Consider the following 19,976-nt stretch of genomic DNA (forward strand, 5'->3'; position numbering starts at 1 on the left):
AGTCCAGCGCGGAATGTGAGAAGCCTTCAAAGGAAACCAGTGAGCTTCAGAGACAAGGAAATCCGGTGTGAAACTGATCGCGAGCAGTGTTAAGGAACCAGTGATTGTGCAAGTATACAATGTAGCAGAGTGGTTGCGTGGCTCTGAAAGAAGCGGAACACGTTCTCAAAAGTCTCTGTCTGAACTGTTTGATGAATTAAAAATCAAAAGGGACCACGCACCCTGAGAAAAGAAATAGTGCATCCCTGAAACATTCCAACTTGTGAAATATTCTTTTAGATGGTGAAAATGAATAGAAATCTTTTTTCGCTCAACATAAAGAAACCTACAAACCTATGTTGAACATTGAACTGAATTAAAATAAAGCAAATGGCTCTTTTTTTCCAAATACTCGATTGTATGCAGGTCGACCACCAAAAGGTGAAAACCAGAAATTCGGAATCTATCGAGCCTCTTAAAACTGTGAACCATTCTGAACTTTGGGATGGAAACCGCATCATTTCTACTGTGAATTATTCTGAACTTCAGAAAGGGAAACCCAGTGCCTCTATTGTGAACTATTTTGAACTTGGGGAAGAGAACCCTGTTTTGCCTATGGAAATGAACCCTGGGTGCTCATTAAAACTATTTTGCCTTTTTTCTACAAAGGACAATTTTGAGACTATGTTACAAAACTACTTTACACTTGGGAAAGGGGCAGAACTTTGAGTTAAACACTGTTTTCTTTTGGTTGTTGATATCCTTGCACATTGTATAAAGTGAGTTGTTAGGGCAAGTTTAGGTTTTGGACAGAAACAGATTATTCAGTTGAACTCTTTGACTCAGACGTTCCTTAGTTTTCGTTATGTTGGGAAATGCCACCTTAGAATAGGGCAAGTTAGGCCTTTTTTCATCTTGACATTTAAGTTCATAAAAGTGTTTATTTTGAGAGTTAAATCCGTTGTCTGTGTCCTTCTTCATCATGCCCTCATAGATAGTGTCAGAGGTGGGATGCAGCTCAACACCCACTGTACCATGTAAAGAATGTGAAAAGATACCATCAACACTGCAGAACCAGGATACTGCCAGTACAGCTCTGCTATGCCCGTAAGGTCCAGTTGTCCTCATGGAACATCATCAGAGATGGATGCTGGTATCAACTGAATCCCTACCTTGCTCTAATCAGGGCAAACTCCTATCCCTAGGCAACAGGAGGTGAAGCACCTGTCAAGGGCATACCTTACTATGAGACCAACTAGGCCGAAAGACTTCGAAAATGTATGATCGTTGTCGATTAAATATACAAATAAGGAATACCAATCTCTTTAACCATTCAAATTAACTTAAATTGATACTAATAGGGAACACATCCCTGCATTTCTCTGAAAGATGTCAAGTATGGGACAGTGCTGCTGATAATCATTACATGTTTTTGTCATACCCATTTTGACTTTCTTCCGGGAAGGCTAACACATCTTATCTATGATTATACTCACTACTCTGGACCATAATTTACATTTCCCAGTCCAGAAATTATGTTCTAGGCTGCAAATTAGAAGACGGAACTTAGATTCAACACATAAAACAATGATTTCACCATGATATGTATTCAAACTCTTAGCAGTCTGATATATCATACCAGCTGGAATATGCATGCACATCTATTGCTGTGCTCAAGAGGTCAACATTAATGTTGGACATCTTTGCCAATGCAATCTCCTATCCCAGACTATGCAATTCTGCTGCAATAGGGATTATAGAGAGTGAAGGAGTCTGCATCTGTAAGGACTCACAGAAACAGACACAAATCTTTGGATCAGGATGTGTGCCAATTCAATGTCCATTCAATTCAATGTGAGGTTATTATTACCCATTATACGTTTGTTAGAGCTTATATATAGCATTACCAATGGTGGTGAAACACCCGTCTTGGCAGAGGATCACTGTGAATACTGTGCACAGTCCATTTGACAAACTCATTAAAAATAATAGAAGAAAATACAATTTGATTAATATTTTTCTGATGACTTGTCCAGATGTCCAAGGCAAAAGAGGGCCAGGGAAAGGTCAGTGGGAAAGGGGAAAATATGGGGGAAAAGCAACAGAAAAGTAAAGAAGGATAGGAGTGTGAAAAGGTAGGTGTTTCAGGGTTCCATCCCTGAATATTAAAAAAACTTAAAAGAATTAAGAAACAGGGGAATACGGAGTGTTGTCTCATTTTCCTCTGACATAACACCCATGATATGTCCATCCTACAGCTATATCGATGCATTTATATCTACATGTTTGACATGAAGTAGAGCTGGAAGAAGAATTACCTATTTGCAGCCAGCAAAGACCACAACACGGAGGGGAAAGATCACATTCCATGCACATACCAAGAAACACAAAGCAGTCTTATACTAAGCTAAAGACTTGGTAGAGTCTCTCCCAGGGGTTATTCACCCGAGAACAGGTCATTGGGTTGTGTTTGTGCTGGTAGAGAGATTCCCAGATCCCCCCTTTGTTTTGCATAAATTAACTTTGGGTCTCACCCTAAGTTACTAGGGCGATCCAGACGTGGACCCATTGCCCACTGTTCTTAGAGAGGCAAAGCTTTGTGAAAACAAGGAAATAATATGAGGCAGGGTAACCAAAAAGGAAACACACCAAACACAGGTTACAAAGGAACATACAAAGTACTTTATTTTATACTGAATCCAGTTACAAAAGAACAGAACAAAATTCAGATAGCTATCGACCCTCAGTACAACACAGCGAACTCCGGCGTGGTTCGGTGTGCTCAGTGAGTGCAAATATTCATTGAAACAGTCAGACTTTTAAACATTTCTCCAGCCTGTTGTCCAGCCTTTCTGCAGGTTAACCATTCCATAAATAAGTTACTGCTCTAGGGTCCCTTGCCAGGTCAAATCTAGTTCATCCAGAATGACATCTAATGCCATCCGGTTCTGAAGCGCTACCAATCTGATTGCTTTCTGCTCTAAAGTCATATTATAGAGTATATCTGTGATCCGGTTGATGGTTCTCTCCAGTACTCTCGCTAGTTTCCTGATATCCTCGGAATTCGTTATCTGCCCAAAGAATGGAAGGAATGATTTTGCTACATCTCCTAAAACCTGTGCTGGAGTGTTGCCATTCTCGTCCCGCCGTGGACGAGCCTTCGAAACCTCTACAGTACTTGCTATAAACACCCCAGGTAACAGGATTGCTAGATAACAAGTTCCCTGCCAATCCCTGGGCAACCATGGAAATGCTACATTACCGCAAACAAAATAGATAGGTTCGCCTACATACAAAGGTCCGTCTTCCCCAGTCAAATTTGCAACGTTGGCACAACCTTTAAAATCTCCCATTGACCGGGTGCCATTCCTCTGGATGCAGAAAGAAACTGAATCGGGGCTATGGTTAACAGTATAAGAAGGAGGCACGGCATCCTTATTGCCTATCGGAGCCATTTTAAAGGAAATCAAAGATTGGAAAGGACGAGGCAGTCTATCAGAAGGCCTATTAGAAGCAATATTGAGCTTACTCCTATTTGCGAAAAGCGAGCATCCCAGGGGATTCAGAACACGTTTCTCAAAACTATTCAAATTAGTGCCATCAAAGTTCCCCGAGATGCTATCGTTCCATCGGCCAAAGAACAGTGCTCTAAGTGAAGCATAACAAGCAGTTGTCAAAGGTAAAGGGTGAATATACCAACCTAGCCCCTTATCCCCATGTTGCGGTAAATGTGAGCAGACCCAACAATTAGTCTTATTAAAAATGGCATGTGTTGCATTCATTATAAGCAACAAGGTATTATTGTGATACTTCTGTCTATGCTGTGAGTCCCTAGGTGACAGAGTATGCAAATGTACAAAAGCTGTAGGAACAGTGGGTACAATTTCAGTCGGCAGCAAAGACTCTAAAGGATGAGTTTCTTCAAAATACCAAAGGCCTAAGACAGTGACTATTATAAAACCAAATATTATCATAAAAACACAGCAATACGTTTTCGGGGCCCAGTTCATTGTCCGAGTTGGTCACCCCCTTATTTATAAGTCCAATACGAGCAGCAGCGGTGGCGGTAGCAGGCATTGTAGATTTTCAATTGACGACCCCAATATTCGTTGCTGGCGACACTACGGTCGCGCGGCTTCTTAGTCCTTCCACAACCCCTAGCCAACAGAATCCCCTTCCTCAACTTTTTGGGCAAAAGCAAGCCCTTGATGATCCTTTCCTTCCTTGAATGCACAGCCGAACCGTGCCGTATGTCTATCAGATGCACAGCAGAACCGTGCCGTATGTCTATCTTCGTGGCCGGAAGTTGCATCTTGTTGTGCCTGGTATTGTTTGATCCGAGAACAAGATGTCGTCACTTCCCGTTGGAAGCAACGTATCAGAGGCAAGTGAAGTTGGAACAGCAATTTCCGGGAGCAAAATTTTCGGAGAGTGCGGAGACAAAATGGCAGCTTCCCCAAGCCTCACAGGCTCATAAAGATTCTCCGACGCACTCTCAGTGCTACTCACTGCTTTGGGATCATTGGTTGCAGCGTTAGCGAGGGGTTCTGTTTCTTCTGTAACGTGTGGCACTGGGTGAGGAAGTTTCTTGACATGCGTCGCGTGGATCCAATGCTTCCGGCCTGCGACACGCACCGCTGTTTGGGTGACCAGCAGAACCTGGAATGGGCCCAGCCACCGAGGTGCAAGGCAGGAAGATCGGTCAAAGGATTTGACCAAAACCCAACTTCCAGGTTGTATACTGTGGCCTGGGCCCTCGTATCGCGCGGGTAAAGCGTCTCGTACTTGGTGATAAATGAAATACAGGTTTTTAGTCAACTGGCTACAATAGTCTGAAAGCAATACATTTTCTACATTCCTCAATGCCCTAGGCTTCGGAAGACCCCAGATATTGGCAGGTCTCCCCATTACCACCTCAAATGGAGAGAGCCCAGTCTTAGTTTGAGGGGTTGTACGCATGGCTGGTAACACGATCTGTAAGGCGTCCGGCCATTTTAGTTTGGTGCCGGCACACGTCTTAGCGAGCTTGTTTTTTATGATACCATTGTGTCTTTCCACTAATCCGGCGCTCTGAGCATGTCTGGCCGAATGGAATCGTTTGTCAATTTGCATTGCCGTACATATCTGTAGAATTACAGCAGCGATAAAATGCGGACCATTATCCGACCAGATAACTCTCGGCAAACCGAACCGTGGGAAGAATTCCTTTAACATGGTCTTTACAGTGGTCATGGCTGTAGCGTCTTTAACAGGGAAAGCCTCGACCCACTTACTAAAGGCGCAAATGACCACAAGGACATATTTTAGATTGTTACATCGCTCCATTTCAATAAAGTCAAAGTGAATCACTTCAAACGGGACAGAAGGAGGCCCAAAGCTACCTCTTGGAGTTGCTGTCCCCTTTCCCACATTGTGCTGTAGGCAAATCATGCAATTTTGGACATAATGCTGGGCAATTTTTGAAATCTTATCATTTACCCAGACTTTCTCTAACATTCTCGTGATCTGTTGAGCGCACACATGTGTGGGACCGTGTGCCATGGTAACCATCATTACTATATAGGCATTAGGAAGCAACCATTTCCCTTCAACCATGTCCACCCAACACCCATCATCATCAAGTTTCCCCAAGCCCTCAGCCCACCTCTTGGATTCTTCTAATGTGGCATCGGCTTGGATATCCCGTACAGACCCAACACCCTCATCCATTGCATAGGCATCTACAGTCTCCCTTGAAACATACATCTCCGTGAAGAGATCAGTGGCAGTTTGTCTAGCTATTTGTTCCGCGAAAGCATTCCCTTTCCCTACATCATCTATAATCTTGCAATGTGCTGCGCACTTAATGATCGCTAACTGACTAGGGAGCGCAAGCGCTGAAAGCAATTGTACTATCAGGGAGCCATGTTGGATCTTGGTGCCATGCGAAGTTAAAAACCCTCTCTCTGACCAAAGTCTCCCAAAGTTGTGAGCCACCCCAAAGGCATACTGACTATCAGTATATATGTTCACTGTTAGCCCTTCGGAAAGCTCACAAGCTCGAGTCAATGCTATAATCTCTGCGGCCTGCGCAGAGTTATGCGTAATTCTCTTGGTCTCCACAACCGTACTCAATGTAGGGACTGCATAAGCAGCTGTGGATGTACCATCCAGTAGTTTGAAGCAGGAGCCATCACAAAACAGCTCCCCTTGTGGGTTATCCAAATGAGTGTCCCTCAAATCAACTCTGCCTTTTGTATCTTGTTCAGTAGTAGACAGGCAGTCATGTGACTCTTCGTCACCGCAAACAGTATTTTGCGGGAAAGGTAGGATTAAGAACGCAGCACCTCCTAATTTGAATGTGGGGAGCAAACAAGATTAATTCATATCTTGTCAGTCGTGCGGAAGTGAGGTGTTGCGTTTGGGTTTTGTTCAATAGAATATCTACAGAGTGAGGCACCATCAGGGTTAAATCATGGCCTATGACCATTCCCTCACTCTGTTTTACAGACGCAGCAGCAGCAGCGACAGCGCGCAAACATCTTGGCAAAGCGCATGCAACAGGATCAAGGGCGGAAGAGTAGTAACCGCATGGCCTATTCTTCCCTCCATGTTCCTGCGTTAATACAGCCAAAGCACATCCATCACATTCATGCACAAACAACACAAAAGCCTTCTCATAGTTCGGTGTGCCCAAAACTGGCGCCGAACATAATGCAGTCTTGAGCAACTCGAATGAATGTTGATGCTCCGTATTCCATGCAATGGCGAAGAAATACCCTTCTTCGTCAAGGCCAACATCGGTTTTATCACTAGTGGGAAGTTTGGGATCCATAACCTACAGTAAGAAGCCATACCTATCAAGGATCTAACTTCCTTTTGTGTATTTGGGACAGACATGCCAGAAATGTGTTTTATTCTTTCAGGTGTCAATCTTCTTCCCTCCTTTGACAGGAGATAGCCTAAATAGGCGACCTCCTGGCAACAGTAGTGAAACTTTTTAAGCGAAGCTTTGTGACCATGCTTAGCTAGATGGATGAGCAACAACACAGTGCCCTCTTTACAAGAGCTCCCAGAGTCAGCGGCTAAAAGCAAATCATCAACATATTGAAGCAACGTACAAGTAGGGGGCAATCCAAGGGTATCAAGCTGCTCTTTCAAAGCACTACTATAAATACTAGGACTCTCAGTATAACCTTGAGGTGCACGAGTAAATGTGAATGAGCGTCCCCCTAAGGTGAACGCGAACAAGTATCTACTATCCTCATGTATAGGAATACTGAAGAAAGCATTCTTTAGGTCCACAACACTGAAGTGAGTAGCCGTAGCTGGAATCATGGTTAATATTGTCGTCACATCAGGCACAATTGGAAATTGCAGAGCGACGACTTTATTAATGGCACGTAAATCAATTATAAAACGAAATGGAATTGCATTATCACCTTTTTTGTACACGGGTAAAATCGGACTATTGCACAAACTTCCTGCAATCTCCTCAATCACCCCACGATGCACAAAATCAGAAACAATGCTCTTCAAAGCTCGCTCGCCTTCAACTGAGATCTTATACTGTGGAATACGGGGCAGCTTAATTCCATGTTTCAAAACTATTTTAACAGGCTCAATCTGCAAAACACCGACATCATTGTCATCAACTGCCCACAAACACTCTGGTACATTACTGAATTCTGGCGGCAAAGGCCTAGTCAAGAATTGCGAAACAGAACATTGCTGTGGTGAAATCGTCAAACGCACTCCATCAGAAGAACAATGAATTACCGCATTTAATTCCTTCAACAGATTCAACCCCAGCAAATTCTCTCCACAATTCGAAGTCAAGAGAAATGGACAGTGGTCCGTAAAGGGACCCAAAGAAATAGGTACCGGTGAAGAAACCGGACAAACAACTGGTGTGCCAGAAAACCCTACAGAAACATTGGTTTGCCCTGACAGTGGAATGTTTGGAACCCGAGAATGATCAATGGAGCACTTCTGTGCTCCAGTGTCTATCAAAAATGGATGTTTCCTATTTCCCACTACCATTTCAACGTAGGAACCTTTCTGATTAACGGGAATAGGTGTAGGTTCCAAACCCTGCTTCGGGCAATCCTAACGAAACAAAATATCATCAAAAGGAAGCTCTTCAGATAGATATGCAGCAGAAGGATGATCAAATATGTTTCTAGTATCCACACTCGAAGTCTGATTATCCTGTGAAAAAGGTTGTTGGGGATCCTGCGAAAACTGGCCTCTACCAGGGCCCCCTACACCCAGGCGACCTCTGGAACGTCTACCTATATTTCCAAATGTGTTATTCGACCTCTGTCGAAGGACGGGGCATTGTGCACGCCAATGACCCTCCTGGCGACAATAGGCACACTGGTTAATATTCACAGGACCCAAGGGCACATTCCCTTGTGGAACATACTGACCTTCTAATCTGCGAACAACCCCCTCTGGGGCCTCTAACAATTTGCTGTAACAATACTTTAGTCTTCAAATCACCTTTTCTCTTCTCGACTCTATCTTTTTCATTATTGACACGGTAGTACTGAGCCATGTGCAGTACTTCTGATTGGGATTTCACCTGCCAAGCGCTCTCAGAAGACATAATTTGTGACTGGATGTCAGGCAGCAATCCACGTACAAATTTGTTCACAAATAATCTTTTCCCAGACTCTGTGCCTAAGTCTTGTCCACTGAAATCCGAGAATACCTGTTCGAACCGATTAAAGAACTCGGTAGCACCCTCAGATTTTCCTTGAACACAGGCCGTAAGCTTGTCCCAAATAATTCTCTTTTCGGGGATTATAGTTTTCAGTTTTGCAGTGATTCTGTCAGGCAAAGTTAGTATCACCTGAGGTGGTCTCTCACCAGCTGGCCTTTCCCCATCAAGCCTAACTATGTTAGCCCATGTATCTCCCAACCCTGGTACATCGTCTATAGTTCTAACTTGTTTCCAAAAATCTACAGGCAGGAGTACAGGGAATAGCAAATCAATGTCGCCTAGGGTAAACACTGAGGACTGCAAAACGGACTCTATCTCTTTATAGAACCCTGTCAGATTTTTCCTAATGTCAGGAATAGTTTGTCTAATAGTATTCACTTCCTGTCGTGAAAACGGGACGTGAACAAACTGCGATACATAATGTGCAGGAATGTCCACAGCAGGTGTACCTGCTGCAGCATTAGCAGGAATCTCAACCTTTGGGACAAATGTCGGAGGAACCTCTCTCATAGGCAACTGAGATGTAGGCAACTCCGAACGCTTACTAAGCAACAGAACTAAGTCAAGCGCTAAAGTAGTTGAAGAAGTGTCAAGTGAAAAAGCTCTCTTATAAATGCTCAATAACTCTGTGGGACAACTAACCTTTCTCTTTAAACATTCATCCTGCAGGTACTCTACCATTACCTGTATCACTTTCCTCTGCATATCTAGCGTATATTGATGTATGTGTCATATACCTCAACTGGAGGTATCGATATGTCTGAAATCCATCTAATCGCATCTTTTGTACAAATTCGCGCCTCCTCAGATGCCGATTTACGACACGGAAGAAAGTGTTTCTGTACATACATACTTTCTTCTTCGTCATCCTCATTCCGTAACCTTTCCAACTCCTTTCTATACTCAAATATCCTCTCAACATGCTCATGTACCTTCTCCACAGTGTCTCTTGAAAACGCTAAAGTATTCAGGTCCCTCAACCCTTGTGGGAGGTCTGCATTATTTAATTTACCCCACATTACACATAAATGAATCCCTAAACCTTCAATGAAAACATTTTTCTCAGGAAAATTATCCATATTAGAAAGTGTGGCAAGAACATTAGCTCGATCATCTCTCTCCATACAATGCTTAGCCCATGCAAACAAATCCTGTTTCTTTTCTATAGGTACAGTATTACGAGTAACAATCCTCGACCAAATTCAATGGAGGTACTATTACTGGTGCAATGGGAAGAGGCAGAGGGGCAGGTGGAGGAACAACAACCGGAGGAATAGGAACAACAGGTTGAGCAGGAAGAGCAGGAATAACAGCAGGAAGAGGTACAGCAGGAGGAAGAGGAACATACGGAGGTGGTGCAGAAGCACCAGGCCTTCGTTCATTTAACAATTTGTCGATAAACTCATCAGAAACATGAAGATATTTAGAAGGATAGATTTTCTGAATACCGAGTGAGAAAGCCCTGTCCATATTCCTAACCGACTCAGACTGTTTGTCCTGATCATATAACAACGCCTTTTCAGCATTTGTTTTATGACGGCGCACATGTTTTTCCCTACTTTTAAGCTGCTGCAACGCTTCTCTTTTCCAATTTTGCAAAACATCAAATGATGCAGGTCTGGCCTTCTTTTTTTAACAAGACTGACCCTAAATATTCAATACGAGGGATCTCAAAACTACCATTGACTGGCCACTGAAGTTTGGAGGCATTTCTGGTTTGTCTGTGCCAAATTTTATTAAATACTACACTTCCAATGCCATGCTTACAGTACATAGTACATGCCGGCGATCCTTCTTGTGGTGCCGGACGGCTAAATTCCAAAGATTGTCTATCGCTGCAGAATAATGCCCTAAAGCAGCTAGACAATTTCCCAGGCATTTCTCAAATACTCGGTGTCACCTGGTCAATAATTGTGTCTGCAGATACAATGTGCCAAATTCAAATTGTCAGGGTTGAATTAAGAGTCGGGTAACGACTCACCTGACCAAACCTAAGGAGGACCGATCGGTTTACAAAGGACTTACCTAACGAATTTTACCTTGTGTATGGTGATTTCGGCAAATCTGCCCGCCTCAAAAAATTGACCCTCGTCAAGATGCCGTCTCAGACCACACGGCTATCGTCCAGGGAACGGATCGTGCAGCGCTGTTGAGGTGTCGCGTCTCGTTCAGTCGCGCCCGTTATGTCACACCGTCCGATCCCGGTCCGATAGCGCGCGTCAACCTTCAATAATCCGGCATCAATCTTGAGGGTCCCTTGTCCGGGCGCCAACTGTGAAAACAAGGAAATAATATGAGGCAGGGAAACCAAAAAGGAAACACACCAAACACAGGTTACAAAGGAACATACAAAGTACTTTATTTTATACTGAATCCAGTTACAAAAGAACAGAACAAAATTCAGATAGCTATCGACCCTCAGTACAACACAGCGAACTCCGGCGTGGTTCGGTGTGCTCAGTGAGTGCAAATATTCATTGAAACAGTCAGGCTTTTATACATTTCTCCAGCCTGTTGTCCAGCCTTTCTGCAGGTTAACCATTCCATTAATAAGTTACTGCTCTAGGGTCCCTTGCCAGGTCAAATCTAGTTCATCTTAGGTGTATACATTAACAAGAAGAAATGGTAATAATGTATGCTCTACGCCTAACATTACAATGTGGGACTTAATTTGTACAATATAGTTAAGCAGGTGTTCTCATTCAATTATAGATCAGTTTCGGTGATACAGGTAATCCATTGCACACAGGTCGGCAGAAGGACAAGGTCTCAGCTCATGACCCTAACAAGTGGCCTGCAGGCAAGTATTACATTAGCTGTACAGAGGTCATGACAATCAAGTTCTGTTCTGAATAACATAGGCTACCATTTTAGCTCACATGGTGACTTTATAGAGCAAGAAAACCTTAAATGGCGGCTTGACCCAAAATGACAGTTTACATGGTTTCTAAGGTCAGGACCTTGCAATGCGAGTTTATTCACATGTAGTTTATAAGCAGCTTGTTAGCAGCTTGGCGTAGGCCAATATACATATATTCATAGCAATAGGAGGCACGATATAATTTCTAGTTTGACAGCTTCACCTCACTGATGATGCCCAACAAGGCTGAAACACGTGTATGGGTTGCTGTTGGTGCTCTTGTTCAGAGGAGAATTGCCTAGCATTTTGGCGCTGGACTGCCCAGGGGCAGGACAAAGACTGATATGCAGGGAAATGTCTTCTCTGTGAAAGGAACAGTGATCTAAAGACTTGATAGAGTCTCTCCCAGGGGTTATTCACCCAAGAACAGGTCATTGGGCTGTGTTCGAGCTGGTAGAGAGATTCCCAGACCCCCCTTTATTTTGCATGAATTAACTTTGGGTCTCACCCTAAGTTACCAGGGCGATCCAGCCGTGGACCCCTTGCTCACTGTTCTTAGAGAGGCACAGCTTCACCTCACTGATGATGCCCAACAAGGCTGAAACACGTGTATGGCGTTGCTGTTGGTACTCTTGTTCAGAGGAGAATTGCCTAGCATTTCGGTGCTGGACTGCCCAGGGGCAGCACAAAGACTGATATGTGGGGACATTTCTTCTCTGTGAAAGGGACAGTGAGCTAAAGACTTGGTAGAGTCTCTCCCAGGAGTTATTCACCCAAGAACAGGTCATTGGGCTGTGTTCGTGCTGGTAGAGAGATTCACAGACCCCCCTTTGTTTTATACTAAGTCTAGCCACCAACGCCCCACATCCCAAAGCACTTCATCAAGAGTGCCCGCACACATGAGACAGAGGATAGAGGGTCTAACACTCTGCATGGTACATCACCATAGAGCAGTGGCGGGTAGGACAGGAGACATTCCATGGGGAGGAAGAGTCGGTGGTTCATAAGTTATCAAGTTGAAGAACAAAGCAGATGATGATTGCCACTAACTACCAGATCATATTCAAAACAAACCTCTTCTTGGGATTCGTTGTAGTAGGTTCTGACATCAGTACACGGTTAAACATTTGTATTGAAAACATGATTCATTGCTAGCAATAACTGGCCTAAGACCTTTAACTTTAAGTATGATTGCACATGGTCCTCGTATGGACATTTCCCACAATATGAGGAGGCTGGGTGAATGATTTCCCTTCATTCGTGATGCCATCTCATTGCCCACATCATTGTTCCCTTGAAACATTCCAATCTTCAAGCCTCCCATTTAATTGCACGATTGAAAACTCTTAAATAGCTTTAGGCACTTAGCTTACCGTGTGTTTTACAACTGACCAGAATAAATAAATAAATATTTTGGTCATGTTCTTAAACAGTAGGAGATTATATCTACTATCTACGAGATTACTAATTTACCTGCCTTCTACCACCTGAAAAACCTGTTTAGAAGTCAAAGTGCATTTTGCAATAAAGCCCTAACCACTGAGTTCTGATTCATTGTGAATAGCCACTTGCATTGAGATTCATGAATTCAACATGTATTTATAATGATTTTTATTGCATTGGTTATTTATAAGGCGCTTATACGACAAGACAGTGTTTCAAAGCGCCATACGGCAAAAGTGAAGGGAACAGGGGAGCAAATAAACAATGGAAATGACAAAGAATAAATAAGAAAAACAACAAAAAGCAGTCTTACTCGGCCTTGGGACATTCAGAACATGCAAGTACAGAGGAAAAAAGTGGCTTGGGTCAGGGGGTAAATGCTACAGGGCCTCCCAGGGGGTGGGTGGGAGGACCAGAGGTGCCAGTTGAGGAGGCAATGGGTAAGTGCAGGGGCAGAGGCCTCCCAAGCCAAAGAGGGAGGTCCAACACCGATCAGGTAAGTGCAGGGATGGGACAAACCACCCAGCAAGTAGGTGTGGGCCCAGAGGGCAGTGCAGGGGAGGGTGTGAATGCTGGTGTTGATTGGGCAAATGGCCAAGACCCTATTGGACTCTTGAGGGACCGGGCCCCCAATCTCAGCGGCTGTGGGGATGATTAGCACAGGAGACAGAGAAAGAAGGAGGAGAGGAGAAAGGCCTTGAGTTGCTTGTGGAACTTTAGGTGAACCGATTCAAGACGGAGAGAGAAGGAGACTGTTCCAGAGGGCAGAGCCAGCCAAAGAGAGAGAGAGAGAGAGAGAGAGATCTGCCCCACCTCTCTGCTTGGAGAAGCGTCTGACCATCAGAGAATTCGAGCAAGAAGGTCGAAAGGATCTGGAAGGAGAGTCTTTAGTGAGAGAGAGTTGTGGGTAGCATGGTCCTAGGCCCAGACTGCCTTATGGATGATGCAAAGGATCTTGAATTTGATCCTTGCAGCAACCCGGGAGCCAGTAAAGAGATTTTAAGGCTGGAGAGATACAGTCCCTGGGCTTGAGGCTAGGAATAAATCTCTCAGCCCTATTCTGGATTAGTTGAAGAGGGCGGAGGGAAGAAAGAGGTAGGTTGAGAAAGCAGCTGTTGCAGTAACCTGGCCTGGGGAGGACCAGAGCTCTAGTGACATTGAACTTCTGGGCAAAGGTCAGAAATGGGAGAATGCCTCTGAGGAGGTGAATTTGAAAGTGGGCCCTCTTGGCAATGTCCAAGATGTGAGGGGTGAATGGGAGATACGAGTCAAAGATGACCCCAAGGTTTCTGGCTACAGTGGAAGGAGAAAGAGGGGAGTCCAAAGACGGCGGCCAGAGTGTAGGACGGTGGTGAGGAATAGGTGTCCCGATAGGAAGAATCTCAGTCTTACTGGCATTAAGGCAGAGATCATTGGAGGTGCACCAGGATTGCATAGCAGACAGGCAGTCTGGGATGATAGAGGAGGAGGAAGAGGACGAGGAGGGGAGCGTGAAGAAGAGTTGTTAGTCATCTGTGTAACACTGGGAATGAGGAGAGAAAGTGGAGATCAGGTGAGCAAGAGGTGCAAGGTAGATATTGAAGAGCCAGGGCGAGGGCATAGAGCCCTGGGGAACACCACATGTAGAGAGAGTGGTGGAGAAGGAGCCCAGTAGAACCTGGGAATGGCGGTCAGTTAGGAAGGAGGTCAACCAGTCTAGCGCTCCTTCAAGATATCAAGGGTATCTTTGAGCCGCTTTATGAGGATAGAGTGGTTGACTGCGTCAAAGGCAGAAGAGAGGTCAAGGAGAATGAGAACAGCAGGCGACTTAGAGTCCAGAGATGCAAGCAGTTCTTCACAAGTGTTCAGGAGAGCAGTTTCCGTGCCTCTGGATGCTCAGAATCCAGATTGATGGTCATGTACACAACCAACGAGCTCAGTGTGTTGGGTCAGTTGGGGAAAGACCAGCTTCTCCAGGAGTTGGCCGGACACGAGGGGTCGGCTGAAAGCTTTTTTAGAAGGGGGTGCACAAATGAGTGCTTGAGAGAGGAAGGAAAAGAGCCAGAGGCTAAAGAATGGTTGCAGAAGTCCGCAAGAGCTGGTGCAATACATGTTTTTACATTTGGTGTATTTAATACCTTATCTCTCTGTGCGCATGCAAGCTAATATGGTATCAGTTCTGAACAAACATAGCACTCACGCTCAGTTCACCGCACCCCGAGTCATCAATATGGCGCCTGCAACATGAATCCCTCGTAATGATGGGGACCCCCCTTGAACGCCCCAACAGATGCAGGGGCATACGCCTATTGGTCCGTTTCTTGCTATTTTTATGTGGGATTATTTTGACTCACTTTTTTTGTTGGTTTTATTGCCATCATTTTCTAGGGCTGAGAGTGCCTGATTGCTGAGAAAACTGGAGGAGCGGCTTTTCTTCTCTGCACCTTTTCCAAAATGCAAGAATGTGAGATTGGAACAAATCAGAAATAGAGAGAAGAGGTGGGCAGAGATGATACCACCTACCACCCATTCAGTGAGAAGTAGCCCTTTTTTCTTTCTGTTTGTTCGCAAATGACCTTTTCTCAGTTTCATGATTGGGTGCAAATTACGTCAGGCACAATTTGCACATCTCTACCAGCAGCAAATACATTTGATGCTATGAAAATGCTTTGTGACTCGCAGGCTAGGTGTTTATGTGACCATGGTTTCATTTTTTTGAACTATTGTTTTTTTAAATGTTTAAAGAAAAATCTTGTTTGTGCAAACACTGTATTGTAAGTGTTATCTTTTATTCTGAATTTATTTTAAGAATATTTCAACTAAATGAAATAATCTTTAAATCCCCAAATAATTTTATCTGTTTTTAATGCAAAATACAAATTGTTGACATTTTTTCTTACCAAACAAGGGCAAGATTTTTAAAATGTTGCCCTTGTACTAAAAAAGGTTCCATTTAATTTTAATTTGTCACCAATTTTGCTGATTAGATAATATGGATTGAAGCAAAAATTTTTAGCACCAATCCGCTTTGTCTAAAAAGGTTTTCGCTAGCGCTACAAGGAAGCAGACATTATTATTGACTGGGTTTGCTGTTTAGCACGAAAGAGAATGTAGTAAACACATTTACTTTCATGTTATGCAGAAAATGTAGTACCCAAAAAAACTGTGGTGATTACATAGGGCAAACAGGTTACCTCCACATTTGTGTCATTTCTTTACTACGAAGATGCAAAGGGAAGTATAAATGGAGGGTGGAATTGCCTGTGTCCCTCCCTTTTGTACTATACAGTACAAATTGAGTAAATGTTGCCTGCCCAGCGTTCACATGGGATTCCTCCGTAATATGCCTGATTTTTCTTGGTGTAAAAAGCATGCATCAAGTATGGACATTCCTTGCTGGCATCAAGTCAAGTGTCTTTTTATTTTAGCCAAAGAGGAAAAGGGAAGCGGAAACTAGACTCTTGTTGCATGCCCCTCCTCTGCCTTAAAAAAACTGAAAAAATGCCTTGCAGTTGATAGAGGTGTTAAGCCAGGTCTAACACCTTTCACCCCTGACTTTAGTTCCGTTATTTTATTTTGGCTCTGGGGACTTGGAAAACGAGCCCAACTGTGAATCACTTTTGCCCTGCTGCAAATGGTTTTAGATAATACGGATTGTGCGAAAACCTATTTGCTCCGTGTACATATTAGATCATCTAGTGTGCATGAGTAACAGCAGTCAGTCTGCATACCCTCTTTTAACACCAACCTAGTGTTACCTTTAATTGAAAGAACCACCTTTGGCTCCAATGATATTGTCAACTTTTTGGAGAGAAAAAAAAACACTTTCAATCGAAAGCTATTTTACCAAAAGAACGCACTAGAAATACTTTCTGCTTAAAAGGAGCTCTTTTTCTTTAACATAACTTGTTTTGCTTTTCAATGAAAACTGACACTATTTTTCCGAACACTTTAGCATCCAAAAGGCGTCAAATAAAGTCGTTTTTTTAAATGTATCTGTTCGCTTTATATTTTACATAAATGGAGTGGGCTATCCAGACAAAAGTAGCATTTTGCAGCAGAATAACCCACATAGCAAAACGTGTTTTTATTTACTATTTTAAAATAAGCACTACAATTATAACGACCACCCCCAATCCTGCAAACCCCTGGGGAATTACACACACCAGCAGCAACGAAAACAGTATAGTGACGAGTACCTTTGTTGTGTGCTCTGCCACGACTTACCGAGGGCTCAGAATATTCAGGTAGCTAATAAACTCCAGCAGAAGCACCCCCTTAAGTGTCTGGCAGGAAGTGCTGCCCATCTGTGTGCCCACAATGCTTTCTCTTCATGTCTCTAGAGCTCATCGCCCCTTGATAGGTGTGCTTGCCTGTCATTTTCAGAGTAGGGTGTACGTTAAACATAACGTAAAATAAAGGTGCAATAATGACTCCTCCATCCTTAAAGATGGTGCAAAGTATGACAGAAGTGAAAAACACTGCCTTCATTTTACAGTGGCATGTCTTCACATCACTGCAATACTATCCACATGTCTTTGGCATCGCTGAAAAGCCAACCTTTTAATTAATGAATAATAATAATTTGCACTTATATAGCACTATGAACCCTCAGGCATCTGAGCGCCGTCTCAGGCATCTGAGCGCCGTTTATTATTACCCACGGTGTGTGGTGCTCATTTATTGACCTCCGGATTCGAACCTGTGTCAGCAGGCTCTGTACAGATGTCAAAAACCAGCGCTCTACAAGCAGTGCTATGGTCAGACAGCACTGCCAGCCAAAACCATTAATTGGTTTTATTTTTAACACAGACAAAAAGAAAGAATTAAAAACAGGGCTGGATTAATAGAGACTATGGCCCTGATTACGAGTTTGCCAGTACCTCGGTGGTAATTCCAGTGGCGTATGGGCAAACTGGCCCTACCGTCTCCGTGGCCCGATATCACTGGGATATTATGAGCAGCGGAGACGATGGTAAATTCCCATTCCATGGAGTCGGAGTCCGATAGGACTCCATGGGGTGGCATTGCCTGAAACCTTGCCTGAATCACCGGCACTGGTAATTCCATGGGGTGGCATTGCCTGAAACCTTCCCTGAATCACCGGCACTGGTAATTCCATGGGGTGGCATTGCCTGAATCACCGGCACTGGTAATTCCATGGGGTGGCATTGCCTGAATCACCGGCACTGGTAATTCAGCCATTTCTTTGCTGGTAGGGGCCTGATCTACCGGCAGGTAAGGCCTGCCAGGAGATCTGTGACCCCCACCTGCAAACTTGTGTTTTGTCAGATAGGAAAAAATGCTGGTGCTAGAATGACCAGCATTTTTTTCAGCATTTGTTCTGTCCTTCAAAGTTATAATGAGGGCCTGTGATTCAGGAGGAAAGGTACCCTCACTCTAAATCGGGTTTCCGATTTTTTTGATCAGGATACAAAACCAAATGTCATATTTATTGAATAACAGCAGTGAAAATGTAATATTGGCATAGATGTCATTTGAGTATGATTTTCACTTTACAAAGAAATTGTTCATTGGGAAAAGCTGAGAAATAAAAACGTGCACAAAAAAGTGAACTCATGTCTAAATTACGCCATATTATTTTTCAGTTGATTTAGAAATCGACCTACCTACGAGATTACTGGCGAACAGTAATCATTCTAGATTCTCACTATGTGCCTGGCAAAGTTAGAAATATTGATAACCTGGGAATTTCTACAGCACAACAACACACCACCCAGACACACAATTACAATTGGAATACACTGAAAGGTCTTGTTACTTTTAAAAACAACATTGATGTTATGTGGGTTTAAAAATGCATTACAAAATCCTTCTAACTCTAACGTGTAGAATAGGTCATGTTAGCTAACCATAGCACAGCGTCATCCAGTAGCTATCCCTTGAAGTTCACCTCCAGTTCACTGAACTTCCAGGGATGGGTACTGGGCAGTGCTGTGGCATGTGTAATTGGCTTATCCTACTTTAAAAAAAACGAAAACACTCTTAGCAGGAACAAATAATACCTGTCTCTCCAACTCTCTTACTACCTGCTTCAACAAATTCTACAGCATTTCTCTATGGTCATCAAACTACCCACCCAACTGAAGAAGGCTATCATCATGCCTGTGCTGAAACCAATGTTGACCCCCACCACTCCTCCTACAAACTACTAATTAATCTCAAACCTACCCTTCTTAGTGAAAACCATCATAGAAGCTATATTTCTTCACCTAGACTCGTCCGTGTTCTCAAAGCTTCTACTCACGAATGTGCCACTATGTTCTGGAGTCGGCGGGAACTCTCGACAGACTTACCCACAGAAAGCTTTGTTTCTGGAGGTTTCTCATGCATGACTGCACACGCTCTATTGGGATAACATTGAACTATGTAGTGTGCACGTCGGCCGGTAGATGAAGATGACCGTCACTACTGTACATGGCACCTACGTAGTTTGCACCAAATATTTTGGCAAACTGGTAGCTGCCAGGAGATGAGCTTTTAAGAGACCAACTGTTATGTGAATATGTTGTCTCTGGTTTATGTACTTTAAGCTGTTAATGGGTACAATACATTAATACAGTAGTTTGAAGTATTCGTTTCTTTCAGTTGATTCTTTTTTTCTATTTTTTGGAAGCAATTTAAGAAAGCTTGATTGTAATTCTTTTTCAAGATCAAATTAAATCAATGATCAGATGAATAGATAGGGAGAGCAGTGACAGAAGTCGATATTGGAATAGAAGAAAAGATGAGATCAAGGGAGGACCCTGATATACGAGAAGGAGGTGTTGCAATTTGTAATAGAGAATAAGAATGAAGAATAGTCAATATGTTAAGAGGTCTGAGTAGTTTTGTGAGTGGCTGTGGAGATTGATGTGAGTGGTGGGGGTTAGTTGTGTGAGCAGTTTTGGGTGAGTAGTGTTGTGTATGGCTTGCTTTGCTATGCTTTGCTTTTCTCTGATTTGTTTTGACTGATGTTAGCAGATGTGGATAGAGATGTTTTAAATT

The sequence above is a fragment of the Ambystoma mexicanum genome, chromosome 6q, assembly GCF_040938575.1.
Source record: "Ambystoma mexicanum isolate Mex_15411 chromosome 6q, UKY_AmexF1_1, whole genome shotgun sequence".
In the NCBI taxonomy this organism is placed as follows: domain Eukaryota; kingdom Metazoa; phylum Chordata; class Amphibia; order Caudata; family Ambystomatidae; genus Ambystoma; species Ambystoma mexicanum.